The 20,388-nt window shown below is 47.3% G+C and overlaps 1 protein-coding gene across 6 annotated transcripts in view; it reads right to left on the bottom strand.

The window, feature by feature from the left end:
* The window catches only part of VTI1A (vesicle transport through interaction with t-SNAREs 1A), a 1,083,798-nt gene that overhangs the window by 729,217 nt on the left and 334,193 nt on the right, over window positions 1-20,388 (bottom strand). The window lies entirely within an intron of this gene.

The raw sequence follows: 20,388 nt of genomic DNA, 5'->3' as shown, positions 1-20,388 counted from the left end.
TTAAATCTCTGAGGTATAAACCAGTCGTGAGGCTGAAGCAGACTTCATTATGTCTTTGCCAGATGGAACACGTAAAACCACTTAAATAAACAAAACCAAAACACGTAGAGTTCCAAGCACGAGACATATTTCTCCCGTTAAAAATACAATAATGACAATAAAGCAGAGCGCCTTCTTTTCGGTGCCTTGGCTGGCCTCCAGGACAGGATCACTGGAAAGCTTTTAAGCTAATTTATTTCCCAGGTACGTGCCCTGCCCTTTAAAGTTTTCAATATTCCTAACTGCATAGATTTCCCATTCTTTCAACCTTTCAATATTTACAGTTTTTCTTACCTGGATTTTTGTTCTGATAGGAAAACTGTACTTGTTTCACACAAGGAAACACATGATCTGGCCTCCTATCACAATCAAAGCCTTGCGCACCTCGGATTTTAGGGAAAGTGTTGCAGGACTGTGTCCAAAGCAGAGTCTCACACGTATTTGTTCTTGACCAGCAACAACAATAATAATTGTCCCAAAACCGCAAGGCGCTGCCGCCTAATCGGAGTGGCTGTCTGGTGCAGGCCTCCACCTGGCTCTAATGAGCCCCCACGGATGGGAGATGCAAGCTGTATTGACATGCACACTTAAGCTAATACACCTAGACCGGCGCCTCCAAGCTGGAGCAGCCAGGGATGCTGGCGGGAAATCTCGCAGCCGTCTTCAAAGCGGGGAAGTGATTAGTATGTTATCATTACCATTCAGAACGTGACTCCCTGCTCCCTGGCGGCACAGGTGACACGTATGGAAGGATGCGGCCTGACGACCGAGGCAGCTAAAGCCACTTCAAAGCGTCCCTTGATTTTGTGTGTGGGGAGAGAAATCATTAATACAGTGCGCTGCGATCAGTGCAGATAGACGCAGTCTGGCACCAAGGTCGGGAGAGTCACAACATTGGTCCACTAGCAACAGAAAAGGGACTAATACGCAATGCGCATGTTTTCTCGTGACGCCACCACACACCTGTTCACAACAGCACTCTGCTTGCATTAACAGTGGATGGGCGAACACAGCTTGTCACAAGGCGAGGAAAACGAGAATAAAGACTAATCACTGAACAGGTAGATCAGGGCTCGAGTCAGGGTACCACATGGGTGGACGGCGTCCCCCCACTTATTTTACCGGGCGGACACCGTCCCCCCTGCTAAACAGCTGGACTTCACTTTTTGGCCACTCTCGGGCGAGATCGGAGCTCACAGCACGCTGCTCACCTCCGCTTTTGAGCGGGGAGGAGGTGTCAGACAGGGGCAGCTCAGTCTGACGCTGCACTGTGTTTTCGGTAGATACCTCCCTGCAAGGAACGCGCGAGCCCCCGCTCCTTCTCTGTGCCCGTCACCCCATTCCATCCCTCGCTTGTACAAGCCCCCCTCACTGTATCCCAGAACAGCGCCCTCTCCTCGTTGGAGCTCCTCGTCGCCTCCTGCACAGACCCCCCTCACCCCTTCGCTTACTTCTACAAGCCCCCTCACTGTATCCCAGCCCAGTGCACATGTGCCAATCACACCCGGCTCCCGCCCCTTGCACCTTACGTGACGTTACTTCCTGTCGTGACATCACTTCCTGTGACAGAGTCCCCCCACTTCTTTTTTAGGACTTGTACCCTGAGGTAGACATATTTGTTATAAACCCATGAAGCTTGGGGCTCTGAGATGGCGACCCAATATGTCCATGTGCACGATGTATGCAACTGCTAGTAGAGCAGACGTCTGTAGAAAATAAACTGTACTTGGAAGATCTTAGATGCTGAAAAGCCAGTGTGGCACCATGTACCAGAGCCCTCCATGAAAGCCATGGTGAAGCCTGATGACACTTGCTTGACATGGACATCTATTGCCTGGGTCTTCCAGATTCTCCCAACATGCAAGATTATATTCAATATTAGATAGAGGGACTCTCCCTCTTGATGGTGGATTTCCCTCACACTGTTGTGCTTGGGGGATTTCAGCTGTTTGCCTTTCAATAATTCATTGTGAAATCATAACAATGCATTTCAGGCAAACAGCAAACATAACACGATGTCCACAACTGAGTTGGACTTATTCTGACGAACTTATGCATGTAGGGTAATCACTTTGCCCGTGGGCCAATACATGATTGGTAAATTCCACTCAAATTACGTTCCACTGCAATTTTAATGGCTTCTGTCTTAAGTGGCTAATGAACCCAACATGATTTAATATTGCCTTAAAGCCACATTTATCTGAATACACTGAGTGTAAGGAAATAGCTCTTTTTACATGATCACCACAAAGTTTTGGACTGATGCTGCTGTTTTTTGACTCAGAGTTCAATGAGGCCTGCTAACCAGACCTTAGTGCCGCCAGTGCTCTAACGCCTTATAAAATGTATGTTGAATTGGTTAACCAAGACTGGCATAAGCTGACGTACTTATAAGTCCCTAGTATATGGTACCAAGGGTAACCAGGAAATGCAAGTTAGAGTGTCCACCCAGGGCTTCAGCACTGATGGTGCCACTCTATGTGTAACAAGGTAACCAAGCATTTGCAATGCAATTGGTCTCGCCTTTGGGACCTTATATGTATTTAGCTATGCACCACATTAGCCTGGGTGCTGAAACATCTACTGTTCTTTAACATAGAGGGAAAGCAAGCACCAAAATGTGTGACACACCAGTTATGGGAAAACATGGAGAGAAATATTGCCTTTCGGATGAAAATGGTATAGTCCAAATCTCTGTTTTTATTATAAAATCAGGGTCTTTGGTGGTCATATCCCTGAAAATACAAGATTTGAAAAAAATATTGTTGTCTACTGGTGCTCATGGAAGACAATTGCTACGGACTGGAATCTAGAGAATGCTAAAGTGATTCTGGTATTTTACTGACCTCTGCTGGTCGTTTCTATCAAGACAGTTGAATAGAGGCAGTTGAACAGAAAAAGGGTCCCTAAGCTGAAGCAGACAAGTCCTAGGGCTGATCTTCAGAGCCCACAAAGTACATACACATATAAGTATATACTAAACTATATACAAGAGGTCTTGAATGCTCGACCTAAAAATGACTCCTAGCCTGCCACTGCAACATGGCAGGTCAGACCACTGCAAATGAAGAACTCTCTTCGGTGGCAGGACTGAGGGTATGAGAAAGCCAGAGTCAGGAGAGGTGTTAAACACACTGGCCCCCTTGAGGCCATCATTCTCTTCATGGTAGGGTGGACTAATTTCATGACCTGCATCATAATCGTTGTCGGAATCCAGGCCAAACAAGGAATGCAGTGTATGGGATATTTTATGTGGAGGTGGGATGTCAAGCGGTGCAGGTGTAGTTCAATGGAAACTCAGCGCCAACTCAATCCAGGTCGTATCGGCACCAACTTCGAGTCAGAGAGCACAATGTGCACCTGGTCCTCTGGGGCCAATGGAGTTGGCATCAGTGTCAATGGTCTGGGAATTGGTGTGGAACAGGAGTCGGTACAGGAGCTGGGGGAGGCCTGGTGGACATTTTGGAGGGTTCAAATGGCACACAGGGGAGCCCCACTGGTTGTATCTCAGCTCCTTGAGGCCTGCAAGTGTGCCAGAGGAAGTTGGAAGGGATCCCAAGAGTTGGAGCATGACTTCACAGAACTTTTGGATCTTCCTCGATATTTAAGACAGCCACAGGAACTTGGACTGTTCACAGACAAGCTGTGGGATTGGCCCAGAAGTTGACCGGCTTCAGGAGCAAGATCAAGGGGTTACGTGGCACCCTTGTACCTTTTGAAGTAGTCAATAGTGGCTGGAAGGGATCAAGCTTGGGTTGGACCTTTCATGATTCTTCTTTGACTTACCTGAAGATTTGGAGTGCACTGATGATTAATCTCAGGATCGACTCCAGCAACGTCTGGCCCAAGAATGGGCCATAGACTGATATTTGGATGACCTGGACCAAGCTTGACGAGGAGTCCTCTGGTGCCTTGTGATGAAGAGTTTCACCTCACGGTCCCATATGGCCTTTGGGTTCATTGATGGACACTGTATGCCTTACAGTCATGACTCGACTCCAGGCACCACAGGCAAACATCATGAGGATCCGTCAGAAACATTTGTTTGTGACAGTCTTTACAAGGCTTAAACCCTGTAATCATGGATTGTGACACTGCTCAAGCACACGTACATTTGTGAAGTAAAGAAAGTCTCAAAGAGATTAGCGATAGCTCTGGATCTGCCTCTGTGGCGCTTATGTAAGATCTGCACACCATTCCCAGAGTGGAACAGCGTCAGTGCAAAGCCGCACAGTGCCACCTACCTAGAGTGCAGAGGTACTGCTGTAAAATTTTTCACATCCAATCTGTTCCTGGGACGATACAACGCTCCTGAATCTAGGTGGTACGGTTGATTTTACAACCGACAACCAGGCGGAGAACTGCTTTTTCAGCTGGTACGAGGGAGCATAGCTGAATTAGGCTTCCTGTTTTAAAGATGTCGGAAGTGGGTGCAGCAACAGGGTATTAACCCTGATGAATCTGCCATAAAGTTTATTGGGCAGTGAAACATGTCGGTTGCAGGTAGTGGTATGCGACATTAAGCTACCAGCCTTTTTACTTCAACTGTGCATACCTCAGTCAGTAATAAAGTAGTTTAAGAGGTTTGACTGTTGATTTTATTTTCACTCTGTTTTGTTTGTTTAAGGAGTCACGCTCTTAGCTCCTTGCTGTGCACCGTCTCTTTACTATTCTTTTTCTTCACTTATTCACTACATTTTGGAATAGGAACGGTCACCTATGATGAGAAAGGGGCCAAGTCTCTGGTAGACATCTGACCAGATCGCCCGAGGGTGTTCGCCCGTGAGGTGCCTTCCTCTCCGCCACACATTTTTTCTGGATTAATTGGTGTATGTGTGGGTATATGTATGGTCCTATGTAGGGCTGACATTTTTTAGGTCGCGCCGAGTTGAAAACATATTGAACCCCCCATAATTAGTATTATTTACAAACTATTTTGTTTGTTTGGGACTGTTGGGCATTAGAGACAATGAACACCTAAATATAGAAATAAGAACAGGTGTTATCCGTAATTTTACGATTGAGAATTTAGGCGGACAAGGGTCTCATGCCCGTTAGATAATTACTAACTAGTGTCCTGGGTACAGGGATTTCTTTTGGATTGACATCCAATCTGAAGCCTGGGGAACATTCTATAGGCGAGTAATCTGCAGTTAGAAGCCTCCATCCGAAGAATACACCTACATCAGCAGCCTCAAGAGTAATAGTGAGAGGAACCAGACTAACAACTGTAATTAAGAAGGAAGAGGGAGCAAACTCTTGTCAGGGGATATAAATGGCCTAATTTCAAGCCAAATAGAAAGAAAGATAGTATCTAGTTTTACTACAGTTGCATCCATCATGCTGCATGTACAAACTATTTAAGAAGTTATATAATTGCGTGCTAAAGATGTACTCAGGGCTGTGACATTACCATATGTCTACCCTATTCAAAGAAACAGCACTGTGCTCAACAACTAAAGAGGAAAGTAGACTGGCACAGCAATAACAGGTTAATTTCACACACTGAATTTAGACAGAGATCACCAGAAACCCCACTGCATGCAACCTCCAGGAAACACCACTTAGTGGCAAAGACCTGTTTAATATGCCCACCAATATTTACATCTCAGGGCAGTGTCCGCAAGTTAACAGTCCAACATTCCCTACTTTAGCTGGCATAGAAAATGATTGGCAGGCTTGTATCATCAAAGATGTCACATCCAAAGAGCCAGAATACTTCCTGGGATAGGTACACTTCAGCGATTAAGTATCAGACTGATTCAACCTGAAAAGGGCCAGAAAAGAACCTACTACGCCTGCCGTGACGGGAACGGCTCAAGGAGAGCGATACCCTACCCTGTCTTGGAAGCACCAGAAACGCGCCGTGAGGATAACAGCAAGAGCCTTCACCGCCATCCACCCGGTGCAGCAGCAGCTGGGGAACTACATCACCCAGCTGCCCCGGGGGTGGACACAGCGGTTGTGACGCCTGACACGCGCCCGGAGGCGCCTCATTAGCAGGGAGCGCCGAAGCGCTCAGGGGGCCAGAAAAGAACCTACTACGCCTGCCGTGACGGGAACGGCTCAAGGAGAGCGATACCCTACCCTGTCTTGGAAGCACCAGAAACGCGCCGTGAGGGAAACGGCTAGCGCCTTCACCGCCATCCACCCGGTGCAGCAGCAGCTGGGGAACTACATCCCCCAGCTGCCCCAGGGGTGGACGCGGCGGTTGTGATGCCTGACACGCGTCCGGAGGCGCCTCATTAGCAGGGAGCGCCAAAGCGCTCAGGGAGCCAGAAAAGAACCTACTACGCCTGCCGTGACGGGAACAGCTCAAGGAGAGCGATACCCTACCCTGTCTTGGAAGCACCAGAAACGCGCCGTGAGGGAAACGGCTAGCGCCTTCAGCGCCATCCACCCGGTGCAGCAGCAGCTGGGGAACTACATCACCCAGCTGCCCCTGGGGTGGACACAGCGGTTGTGACGCCTGACACGCGCCCGGAGTCGCCTCATTAGCAGGGAGCGCCGAAGCGCTCAGGGGGCCAGAAAAGAACCTACTACGCCTGCCGTGACGGGAACGGCTCAAGGAGAGCGATACCCTACCCTGTCTTGGAAGCACCAGAAACGCGCCGTGAGGGAAACGGCTCGCGCCTTCACCGCCATCCACCCGGTGCAGCAGCAGCTGGGGAACTACATCCCCCAGCTGCCCCAGGGGTGGACGCGGCGGTTGTGATGCCTGACACGCGCCCGGAGGCGCCTCATTAGCAGGGAGCGCCGAAGCGCTCAGGGAGCCAGAAAAGAACCTACTACGCCTGCCGTGACGGGAACAGCTCAAGGAGAGCGATACACTACCCTGTCTTGGAAGCACCAGAAACGCGCCGTGAGGGAAACGGCTAGCGCCTTCTCCGCCATCCACCCGGTGCAGCAGCAGCTGGGGAACTACATCACGCAGCTGCCCCGGGGTAGACGCGGCAGTTGTGACGCCTGACACGCGCCCGGAGGCGCCTCATTAGCAGGGAACGCCTCTCGCCCTGCGAGTCGCGCGCAGGAGCGACCGGGAGAAGCCCAGGACAAGTGCGGGACCATCTGCGACCATCAGCGGCCAGAAGAGGCTGGGCTGGGCCACCCCCATTGCATCTGATCTAGAGGTACCATTGAACATTCCCTTAAGCAGAGAAATAAACAGTGACTGTCTGCACTTACGAACCCCTAAAACAATCTGTAACTGTGGACTACAGGACACCGTGTAATTGGGAGAGATGAGACATTATCAATCACGACGTTATAAAGGGGGAGGTGTTATTCACTGACTAATCAGATAAGCTGGGAACATAGAGGCGGCTACCTGTTGATTTAGCTTACTATGTGGACATAATAAAAATCATACCAGCACCATATGCCCCTTACCACTAGGATATTTTTACCCAAGGAGACGTGCTGTAAATCCTCTGTATTATGCCCATGATAGACCAGGAAATTTAGGAGCAAGACACTGGCCAACAATGGAAGAGCAGAGAGGGCAGAACCATACACAGTGGACCAACAGATTTAACCCACTACAATCTATTGATGAACTAGATTGACTACCCCAAACACCCTGTGAAAAGGTGGCTGTAATGGTAGGAAATAACCCTAGTGCACAGAGGGGTTTAGAAAGTGACCTAGCAAAGAGGGTAGATACACAACAAATACCCATAGCTAACAAGTATCAGGGAGTGACCTTGGGTAGTGAGGCGGACCCGAATACATATATACAGGGCAGAGACATGGGGAAAGCACTGAGAGAAGGCTTGAGGATACTGTCTTGGAATATTGCTGGTCTGGCAGGGAAATTTGATAATGTGGAATGGAAAAATAATCTTCGTGATTATCATGTCCTAGCCTTTCAGGAGACCTGGGCGGTAGATCCGTCTCCTTACCAAATAGAGGGCTATAAGTGTTTTTTCACACCAGCGCTGGAAGGCAGATCTGGTAGAGCCAAGGGTGGGCTTTCTTTATATGTGAATTTAGAGTTAGAAGGCTCATGGTCAGCACCCCCATGGTCGTCGCACACCCTGCAGGCGGCGGAATTCCACGGTCAAGGGCTAAGGCTAATGATATTTAACATTTATAACTCAGGAACAGGTGTAGGGAATCAATCAGTAACCCAGGAACTAGATAAGAGACTCTCTTATGAGACTAAAAAACGGAAAAGAGGGGGAGAACCAGTAGTTCTGATTATGGGCGATTTAAATTGCCACCTTTGCCCAAAACTACTCCCTGTAAATGCAGATTGGTCATCATGCCCGATAGAGAGTGGCCCACACCTTGAGCATAATATGGAGGGAAAAACATTCATGAAGTTATTAGACAATCATGCCTTATCGCACACAATAGATTTGGTGGCCCTGGGAGGGATGGCAACCTTACACCAACATTCAAGGGAAGAGGATGCCATTCGATTATAGATTATATGTTGATATCTTCATTTGCAAAGGATAGGGTTAAGGAGACGAGAATAGAGTGTAACCCATTTAGTGATCCAATCCGTTGACTATGGAACTAGCATATAGTGGCCACCCTGTTAGAAGTCAACCAGCAACCTCTGAGCTGCGACCAACGGATCAGGAGAGGAGTCTTAGATGGGCCAAAATTAATGCGGAGGAGTTCTATGGAACCCTTGTAAAAAAGGCAAAAACCAGATAGATGGCTGTCTTGACCTCTCAGTAGAAGGTGGGGTGCTGGTCTCCGTGTTTGAGTCACTAACCAACCTGGTGAGTGAACTCTTGAAAATAAATGGGCAAGCGGTAACACAGCCACGCTGGTTTGGTTCCGAATGTTCTAGGGCACTGAGAGCGCTAAAATCATGCCTTAAAAAGCAACCCAGGGACAAGCAGGAAGTAGCCCTATGCAGAAATTTATATAAGACAAAGGCCAAGCAGAGGAAGCTTACGCTTCAAGCTGAAGTTTGGGCGGACTTGAGGGAGGCTGGGGAACACAGGGACTTCAATGAATTTGAGGATTGTCAACAGACCCTGTTTCCAAGATAGAAATGCCCCGGCGATTAGTAACAACATCCTTCCCGAACAATGGGTAGCACACTTCAAGAGTCTTTATAACCATGAAAGTGACACTGTGCCTACAGGGGGTTGGGATGAAGTTCGGTCCGGTGATGTAGAATTCTCACTCCAAGAAATCGCCCAAGCAATTAGAGGGCTAACTCGAAATAAAGCACCAGGGCCTGATGGCACTCCAGCTGACCTCTATTTAGGCAATATAGACCTTTGGGCCACTATCATGACCAGGGTATTAAACGCTGCTATCAAATCGGGTCTCCCGCAATCTTGGTCTACAGCATTGATTGTCCCTATCTTCAAAAAAGGAAGCAGGGACAATCCTCAATGCTATAGACCAATATCGTTGATAGATGTGTCAGCGAAACTGCTGGGTAGGGCGATTTTAAAATCGCCTGATGTCTTGGACTGAAGAGCATAACATTATAGCAGACACCCAATACGGTTTCAGATTAGGCAAATCAACAAGTGATCAATGCCTAAATCTCTACCTTTTAGCTGCAAAATACACAAGGGTTAGTAAAGGTACGCTCTATATGGGCTTTATGGATTTGGCAGCAGCCTTTGATGATGTAAACAGGAGTAAACTTTGGGAGTTGATGAGCAACCTGGGAATTGACCTCGGACTCATCAACATCCTCAAGGAATTACATTGGAACACTACCGCCAAGGTCCGCTATAACAAGGGGGGGGGGGTGATCCCTTCCCGTTTACCAGCGGAGTGAGGCAGGGATGTATCCTCGCCCCATTTCCGTTCTCCCTTTACATTAACGATTTGGAGAGAAGTCTGGTTGCCTTAAGTGTGGATTGTCCCAAAGCAGGAAAGCGTCACATAACGGTTCTGCTGTATGCGGATGACGCGGTCCTGCTTGCCCGCACAGCCCTGAGCTTACAACATCTCGTTGATGGGTTTGTGGAATTCATGGACAAATTAGATCTGTTAGTGAATCGGAGCAAATCCTACGTGATGATAACAGGCAAGAAACCAAGTAGGAAATTTGTATTCAAAATAGGGTCCCACAAACTAGAAACTGTAAGTTCCTTTTCCAACCGGGCCTTCTGTTTGACAAGGACATAAAGTTCGATCTTTTAATTGAGGAAAGATGCAGGAAGGTGGTCTGTGCAAATGGGGCAATATTAAATTTTGCTCGTAGACTGGGTCGGTGGTCTCCGGAGCAAGTGATGAATTTGTATGTAGCTGTAAGTACTGCGGTGCAGAGGTTTGGGGCTTTAGGGATGCAAGGCTTCTACAATTGGAGGAAGACAAATTCCTACGGAGGATTCTGAAGATACCCCAGGGCACCTCAGCAGGAATAACACATACTGAGCTGGGGATCCCATATATCTCTGACTTGGTGAAGGTGAGACCCATAATGACATGGCTTAGGATATGGGTGAACCCGGAAGCGGAATTAAGTAGGCAAATAGTCAGCGACTGTTTGCAAAAAGAAAATCATGTTCAAATTCCGTGGTTGAAATATATTAAAGAGACATTAGAATCTATTGATCAGACGGCCATTGTCAATCTGGCCTTCCCGCCGGAATACTCGGTATTCACCTTGAACAGGACCTCAAGAGGCGGGGGTATTGCTCTTGCTGTCAAGTCCTGTTACCCTACCACATGGCATGGGCAAAAGATCTCGGGGTGCGAAAGCGCTCTGTTTAAGGTTGCCATCTCATCTAACTTCACCCTGTCGGGACTGGTAGTTTATCGGCCCCCAGGGAGTGAAGTAACATTCAGAGCAGCGTTACCCGAGGCTGTTAGCAATCTGGCTACGGGGTGCTCCAATTTCACCATCATTGGAGACCTAAATCTGCACTTTAACAACTCCAGCAGTCCCTCAGTTGCCAGCTTCCTGGCCGACCTTGAAGCGTTACAGCTTACTCAGTTGGTGACGCAGCCCACACATTCAGGGGGTCACACCCTTGACCCGTTTTTTACCAATCTGACGGAAGTATGTGTCACCAGCTACACACCTCTGGCGTGGACTGATCATTATTTGATACAGTTCCACTGCCCTATCGTGGCTAGTCCATCTAAGCCAATGGTGTGTTCTGTTCCAAAAAGACGCTGGAACAAACTTAAGCTAGATGAGTTCTTCCATCTCTTATCAGCTGACCCGCTTGACGTCTCAGGTCCTCCGGATCAGATGTACGACAGGTTCACCGACTGGGTCTCCAGGGCCTTGGACACCCTCATCCCCTTGGTGACCCGCAGAACTGGTTTAGGTAAGGCCAGCCCTTGGTACGATGACTCTCTGCGAGCCCTGAAGGTGTCTTGCAGGCGCGCAGAGCGGGCTTGGCGCAAAGCCTACTCCAGCTCTAAGAAAGTCGTATATCAGGCTACAGTGAAGGTGTACCATCGGGCGGTGTGTAGAACCCGTGCCGCTTTTTATGCGACACAATTCAGGAACAGTTCGAACCCAGCAAAGGCTATCTTTAAGGTAATGAAAGACCTCACTGCCAAAAAGGTTGTAGCATCACATCAGAGCTCTCTGGAGCACTGTGAAAAGTTGGCAGAGTTTTTTCTAGAAAAGGTGAATGCTATTTACCGGGGCTTCCCTGTGGTCGTTCCCTCGGTGATGACATCATCTAAGCCTCCACCATCTGAGGGGCTGTGTTCTTTACCTTTGGTAAATCCTGATAGCCTAGGCACTTTGGCTTGCAAAGTGAAATCTGGGTCCCCTGAGGATCCACTTTGCCCCGAAGTGTTCAAGGACCTGGCGGTACATGACATCTCTCCGCTTTGTTCCTTGGTCAATGCGTCTTTGACTTCTGGCGTCGTTCCACTTAAGTGGAAGCGAGCCATGGTTCGACCGATCCTGAAGAAACCTAGCCTGGATGGAAGCAAGCCGGAGAGCTATCGGCCTATTTCACTCTTGCCGTGGCCGGCCAAGGTGATGGAGGCACACGTAAATGCCGCGCTCTCAGAACATCTCTGTCGAGCTGACATACTCGACGCTACGCAGAATGGGTTTAGGGCAGGTCACAGCACGGAGACGGCTCTGCTGTATATGGTGGAGCACCTCCGCTCCGTGCTTGACGCGGGACAAACGGCAGCGCTGGTGCTATTAGATCTAAGCGCTGCCTTTGACACCGTCTCGCACCCTATCCTTCTGCAGCGTTTAGAGGATGCTGGTGTTTCCGGCATAGCACTCGACTGGTTCCGGTCGTTCTTATCAAACCGGGCCTTTAGCGTGACCGTCCCACCCTTTCAGTCTAAATTCCACCCGTTGAACCTGGGCGTCCCCCAAGGCTCCTCGCTGAGTCCTACGCTGTTCAACCTGTACGTAAGGCCGCTAGCTGAGGTTGTCAAACTATGGGGTATGACCATGGTATCATATGCCGATGACACCCAGCTAGCGGTCACGATCAGCGGGGATGCGGAGGTCGACGCTCCTAGGTTTCAACAAGGACTGAGGGCGGTCGCTAGGTGGATGACGCTTAATTGTCTCCAGCTAAACGCTAGTAAGACCGAGGTGATGGTATTTGGTAGGCGACCGGAACTGTGGGGAGAGAGATGGTGGCCGGAGGAGTTGGGTTCCGCTCCCATCCCAGTCGCCGAGCTTAAAAACCTCGGGGTCTGGTTGGACCCTTCCCTTACGTTTGCATGCCACACTAAACGCACGGCTGCTTGCTGCTTCGGCATCTTGCGTGGGCTCCGTCCGGTGCTAAAGTTCTTTGATGCCCCCACCCGGCAACTCATGATCCAAGCTACCGTCATATCTAGATTGGATTATGCTAGCTCTTTGTTGGCCGGACTGAATGTAGCTGAGATAGGGCGCCTGCAGCGGATCCAGAATGCTGCTGCGAGAGCGGTGGTGGGTCTTCCTAGATTCTGTCCCACCTCCAGCACCATTCGAGCATTGCACTGGCTCCCTGTGGCGCAGCGGATTCAGTTTAAGGTCCTCTGCGTCGCCCATAAGATCTTGAAGGGGTCCCCTGCAATGATCCTCACGACACTCATGGCCAATTACATTCCGGCACGACCCTTAAGATCGTCAGATCTCGATTTGGCTGTGGTCCCGCGCTTTAAGCGAAGCAGGGCCGGTGGTCGCTCATTCCGAGTGCGGGCCGCTGCTCTGTGGAACTCCTTGCCCCCGGCAATTCGCGCCATGAGCGATGTGCTCTCTTTTCGTCGCGCCTTAAAAACATTTTTATTTCCTTAGTTTGTGTGTTCTGTGCTGTTTTATTTAGTTGTGTTGTGTAGCTGCCTTGTCTGGCGCCAAGACGCTCCTTAGCTGGAGCATTTGCGCGCCTAATAAAAACCACATAACATAACATAACATAACATAACATAACATTACTCTTTAGTGACCCGACCTCTATAACCACCACATGCAGATATCAAATCAAAAGAGAACTACTAGATACATTTGAGTCAAAAAGATGAAACCCCGACTCAGTAAAAAAATCAGTTGTGGCTCACCGCCTAGTAAGTAATGGAGCTGGTATGGAGCCCTACCTATTTTTAATGTACAACCATCAAGATAGGTTTTTAATGTGTGGTTTTAGGCTCAATTTGTTATATCACATTTTAGCTTATCCTTCAGGTTTTACGGTGACAATTGAGCAGAAGGGTGCCTGCGGCTGCGACAATAGGTCTCCGCAGGACACCCTTCATTTTGTACTACTTTGTCCTTTTTATCCTTTGTCCTTTGTTAAGTGTGCCAGCACTATTCCAGGGATACCCATCATGCCAAGAATTACCTCCAGCGTGCCAGTAGCAGTATTCTCACAGGTGCCTGTCATTCTCACAATTGCCTCCAGTATGCCAGCGGCAATATTTTTCCATGGGTGCCTCAATAAGCCAAGAAGATACCTTCTGTATGGCAGGGCCAATGGCAGACTAGCGAGCATACCACCACATTCTCACTCACACTCACTCCATCTTACTCACAACCCTTCATTGTTTGTGACCTACACTCATTTATTGTCACTCACTGTTTTGGAAATGCTCAGACTCTCACTCACTCATTCATTCTTACTCTGACTCAATCAAACTTACTCATACTCACTTGCACTAACTGTCATTTTTACTCACTAATTCCCAAACACTCTTGCTCACTCATTCTTTCTCCTTCATTCATACTCACATATTCACTCTCTCACTAACTCATACTTTGACTCACGTGCACTCATTCTTTGTCACTCATTATGACTCACCCCCATTACTTATCCTCAATCACTCCCTACCTGTCCCCGACTCTTGCTCACTACCTGCCACTGACTAATTTTTACTCACACACACGGTCAAACATTCACACTCGCTAAGAAATACTCACGCTCTCTTGCACACACACACACAATCACCCGACGATATGCACATTACATACATTTAAAAACGTTTTTTTTAATTACAATATCTACCACTGAAGTTCTTGGTCTAGTTGATGGGGCTCCGTTTTTTTTACCACACTAATAGTAGAATCATACATTTTGATTCACTGTTAGTGTAATACAAAATGGGCAAAAGCAGAGCACGGCGCTCATAAAGAAAGCTACCTTTGAATAACTGGAACTTATTTTGCTACCTCTGAGGCTAGGGGTAGCAAAAGCAGTGCTAGGGGCCGCAAGGGGCAAGCCAGGAGTCACAGCTGCGACCTCTGGCGACCCCAAAGTGACGTCCCCGGCTGCATAAAGCGCACCGCTCAATTGGGGATGTTATTCAGCTACTGCTGGTTTGACCGCAAAGCACCGATCAGTCATTTTCCATAACCGTTCGGCTGACATTCCATGACACCATCAACTCCCAGAGCAAGTTTTGCAGTGATGTCCTCCAGGGCACAAGTCCTAAAAAAAAAGAAGTGGGGGGACGCTCCAAGATAGGTGGTGTCACCAGAAGTGACGTCACGACAGGAAGTGGCGTCACGAAAGGTAGTCCTCTCTCATTACAGGGATTCCCGCTTCACTTGGGGGGCCACGACGTTAACCCACTGTGGAATGTAGCGTCATTGTTAATAAATCAGTTTATACGGTTTTATTAACACTTAAGCTATAATATATTACATGTGTCTCTTACGGATTACTTTTAGGTAAAGATTTAAACATGTATTTCGAAAAGAGCAAATAACCAAAAGCAAGTTAATCTTTACAGATAAAACAAAGGTACAAATGACGCATTTAAATATTATCCCAACCTCACATGCATTCAAACAGTATGCATTTAACTTAGTACATTTTTAACCTTATTTCCTAGGTGTGTTTAGCTTCTTACCTCATTCATATTTAGAGCTGGGCTGCAGATGTTTTTGGAAACATGCACATTTCATTCATCAGCTGCGCGACTTCACGCACACACTAAACACATACACAGCGGGTGCCAGAAATGTCAACGGATCTCTTGGGATATGTGAATGTATTAAAGTGCATCGAAAGGCCGTGTATGAGAGTTTCTTCTTAACAGCTTTTGGGCAGGGGGCTGGCGTCCACCCGGTAAAATAAGTGGGGGGACGCCGTCCACCGGCGTGGTACCCCGACTTAAGCCCTGATATCCTCACACTTGCAAGCGTGTGCGAGGGTAGTGGTGGCAATCTTTGTTGCCTGTCTTTATCTTGTCACAAGGGACAGGCATCTCGCTTAAAACAGGCTATCGTATATCCATGCTCTTTAATATACCAGTGAAGGCTGAGTCTGACATTGGCCTTTTGCTACTGATGAGCATCTTTACTGCGGATACCATTGCTTATTTATTTCAGTGAAAGTTCTGTGTAGCTTAATTGTTTTTGTGATTCACTTGTGGCAGACACTATTGTTGCCTGTTTTGTACTGCTGCAAAGGTCAGGCATTTTTGGTAAACCTGAGCCTTATTCTTCACATCTGGCACTGTATTTTAAACCAGCATACAAGTGATCAGTCCGCCTCCTCTGTTTTTACAGTCACTTGGTGAACCACATATTGCGTGGAAAGAGTGGTTCTCAGCTTTTAATGCTTTTCTGTGTGCTACTGATGGTTCAAAATTCAAACCTCAAAGAAAAAAATGGCTGTTCATTTACTAGGCTTGGAAGGTAATGAGATTTTTGTGCATGTGCCTCTTAAAGCAGTCAAAAGATTATAAAGACATTTCTGTAAGCCGCCTAACTTGGTTGTTTGGAGTTATACGTTTTTTTAAGAGAGCAACATGTTATGGAATTGGTAGACATGTATGTTACTTCTTTGCCTGTATAAGCAACTAAATGTGAATTTGGTGTATTCACTGATCAACTAATAAGAGATCAGCTGGTTACCAGGAACTTTAATAAAAAATTAAAGAGAGGTTACGGTCTTGTAAAAATCCTTCCCTTGCAGAAGCTGTGGATTAACAGTGGGCAAAGAACTTCACTCTGCTAGCGGAGGTTGCGGAGAATCTCGTCCCATAATGCTTTGCAAGGCCTTTGGTTGGGATTGTATTTTTGCCTAAAACTGTGCTTGGGGTGGTGGTCCTAGGAGGATGGGACCATCACCGAATCGTTCAGCATGATATGCTCTTTATGTTCAAGGCATCTGCTTGGTTCTCTCCCTAGGTTAGAGAGGACCCCAAAATCATCACCACTCTCACTGTTTGCTGTATTTTAATTTTCACTTAAAGGAGATGACTGTTTTCAAAGGTATGCAAGGTTCCCGTTTTATTAGTTGGCATGAGATGGAACAGAGTTGCGGTGCAGAGTTCAAAGAGTTTTTGTTCAACTCCGCAGAATTCCGTGTAGTGGCACTCCGCCAACTACGCCCACCCTTACTGTGGATATTGCTAATAGTATCCAACATTCTAAACTATCTGTCAAAGAACTGAACAAGAACACACAAGATACCCGTATGGGTCTAGTGCACACTTAATATAACTTTTCAAACAAACACAAGAAAATGTTCTAGTGGTCAAAAGGATCAAAACCTTTACAAGAAAACAGATTTCTGTTGAGTGAAAAACATTTGTAAATATTTTCATTGTAGATTTAAGTTCCACATTCCCGCTACTGAGTGTGGTGACACCATACCTGCTGCTTCTTGTGGAGTAGCTGGGCCCTTATATCTGACCGTATTTCTGTTCTTTGTAGTGCACTAGGTGATGGGAGGTGCCTGGCTCCCTGTCACAGCTGGCGGGCATCTTAGGTCGGCCCCTCTGGTTTTAATGTGTCTATGTTTTCACTTTTTCACATTTAGTTTGATGTTATTCTTTTAACTCTGTTTTTATTTCCCTGATAGTTCCATTCTGGGAGGGGAGCCTACCAGGTCTGGAGAGGAGCGACAGGGCTCCGGTTTGTCTGTTCGCTGCTCCACCCCCCCCCCCCCCTCCTGTTATCAGCACTCAGACACTGCCTTTAGGAGGCGGCCTATAAACCTATGGCAGCTACGTGGTTGCTGTGGATTTCCCGTTGCTGAGTGTGGGGACGCCTGCCTTGATGCTTCTTGGGGAGTAGCTGGGCCTCATGTCTGACCGTATTTCTTTTCCATGTAGCGCACAAGGCGCTGGGAGGTGCCTGGCTCCCTGTCCCGGCTGGTAGCCATCTTGGTTCGGCTCCATCAGTTTTAATGTGTTTATATTTTCGCTTTTTCACAATTGCTTTGAGGTTATTCTTTTAACCCTTTTTTTATTTCCCTGATAGCTAGTATACAAGGTCTGGAAAGGAGCGACAGGGCTCCAGTTAGTCTTTTTGTCCCCCACCCCCCATTATCATCGCTTAGCCTTGCCCTCCTGGAGGCGGGCTATACACCTATAGCAGCAGCGCAGACGCGCCGCAGACCATCTGCGCCTGAACGGCGCCAGGACCACTATCTTTTGCACACCAGCTGCCCTGTGATACTCGGAAACAGAAATTCTTTCCCTGGCACCGGCAGTTAAGGGACACTGCCACCATGCCCTAGATGTATCATCCTGCATGACCTCTTGCAGTAAGTACAATTTTACCCATGACACCCCGCTTATGACGAAGTTGGAAGGGAAGACTGATCTTCATAGCTTTGAGGCAACTCAGTGCTTTTTATTAAATTGCCGCTCCGCCTGCCGCATTATTCCTTGTCAAAACTTGGCTTACTGCTCCATCCGCACCTGCTTCAGAATTATGCTATCCTGAGACTTGATAGATCAAGCCAAAGGTTTGGAAGACTTACAGTTACTTTTCAAACAACACCTTCGCTGTAACTTTACGGAGCTAAAGATCTTAGGCTGTTGGGCAGCTTTTTTGACCTGATCATTAACGAGCAGCTGTCCTTTAGCAGGCTTTCTCGTCCATCGCCTGGCCTTGCTCCTTGGTTTGCAAATGCCTTAATGGATATCATACCTTCATATGCCATACGTTATTCTATTTTTTTTTATTCTTGGCGACTTCAATATACATTTTGGAGCTGCAAGCTGTTGCACAGCATCACAGCAGCACAGCATCACATACGGTTGAGGACCTTGGGTTGCTACATTTTAATCAGCTCGTGTGAGCCCCTACGAACACTTTGGGTCACATCCGTGATCCTATTTTTTCCCAACTCTGCTCTGATGAAGGTGGCTTCTCCCATCCCCACAGCATGGTCAGATCACTTCATTCTATCTTTCCAGATTTCAGCTTTTTCTTCGATCTCTACTGTCTTTAGAGCCCATGCCACCAAAAATGCGTAAATGGTCCTGAATTATTCAATCAGCCTTTACTGCAGTTGTGAATCGTAGCCCTCAGGATCTTAATGCTAGTAATCACGTTGCCAATGGCCAGGCGGTCGTTTGGATAACTGATGTTTTGGATACCTTAACTCCCCTGAAATCATACAACAGTACTTGCTCTAAACCGACAGCAGAATGGTTCTCTGAGGAACTCTTGAGTATGAAAAAGGCATGTAAAAGCCTGTGGCCTAAAAGCTACAAAGCAGATAATAAAGTCATTTAACTTAATGTGCTAAAGGATCATCATAAATGGATTTGAAGTACCCGACCCAATTTTTTGCTCAGAAGTTTGAGCTTTCAAAAAATACTATTCTACGGAGATTTTTCAGATAGTTAAATCTCTAACCACTCTTGAATGAGTCTCTGTCACAATTTACGCTTCAAATGATTATTGCAATCAGGTCATGCACTATTTCTCAAAGAAAATTGATAAGTTCTATGCTTCTTTCTCGGAGATTGCCAGAAAACATCAATTCTCTATACTGGGGCAACTACCATCTGCTTTTTAGCAAGGCTTTTTCAGGCTAAAGACTATCTTTGGCTGAGACCTGCATTTTATTTTCTAAAGTGAAATCAGGGTCTCCACTTAATCTGGCCTCAACTGCTATGTTGGAGTGGGGCATGAAGGCTACTGTCCCCTTGTTATACAATCTACTCAATCTGTCCTTCTCCACTGGTCGCGTACCTTCTGACTGGAAACATGCCAAGGTAGCCCTACTGTTAAAGAAGATCCTTCTAAACGGGAGAACCTCGTGCCAATATGACTGTTACCCATCTTTGCCAAGGTGGCTGAAAAACACATTAATCAGCAGCTGATGAAATTCATTGAAGGGAAGGACTATTCCATGAGTCCCTGTCCGCTTCAGAACGGCTTTGGAGAATGGCTTTGGAGGCTTGGTGTGGGGGTCATGCTCTTGATTGGATTACGAACCTCCTCCAGGATCATACCTTCCAGGTTTTCCAGCAGTCATATACCTCTGATATATTACCCCTGCAGCAAGGAATGCCACAGGGTTCGGCCTTGAGCCTAGCCCTGTTTAATTTGTATATGCGCCCCCTGGCGGAAGTGACTTAGTGCCACAGAGTCAAGCTAGTGTCATACGCTGATGACACTCAGTTGATTATTACCCTGGCACAGGATGAAGGTAAAGCTGCGACCGATTTTAAGACATGTCTGGTGGATCTGGCTCAATGGATGAACCCCAGCTGCCTCAGACTAAATGCAGGAAAAAAGAAGTCCTGGTGGGAGGAAAGCAACAGCCTATTTGGTCTACTTCATGGTGGCCAAATGAACTGGGTACAACACCTACTCCTAAATCGAAGGTAAAAAACGTAGGTATTTGGTTTGATTCCACCCTGTCATTTGACAGCCAGATTTCTTCCCTTGTCAGAACTTGTATCAGCATTCTAAAGATGCTTCGTAAAATCTTAGAGCTCCTGCCTGACTCTGCAGGAAAGACTGTAATTCAGCCCCTTTGCTGTCTCGCTTAGACTACTGCAATGTACTTTACCTAGGTGCCTCTAAAAGCAGGTTGAGCATGCTTCAAAGGGTGCAAAATGCCACTGCCCGGACGCTTTTTAACATACAGAGATTATTCCCCATGGGTACAGCTCTTTCTAAACTCCACTGTGGCTCATTCAGGATAGAGTCTTGTTTAAAGCACTCTGTTATTCCATAGAATTCTAAATAAG

Source organism: Lissotriton vulgaris, chromosome 5 (genome assembly GCF_964263255.1).
Source record: "Lissotriton vulgaris chromosome 5, aLisVul1.2, whole genome shotgun sequence".
NCBI classification, from domain to species: domain Eukaryota; kingdom Metazoa; phylum Chordata; class Amphibia; order Caudata; family Salamandridae; genus Lissotriton; species Lissotriton vulgaris.
The sequence above is the reverse complement of the archived record's forward strand: the minus strand, read 5'-3'. Positions and strand labels throughout refer to the sequence as shown.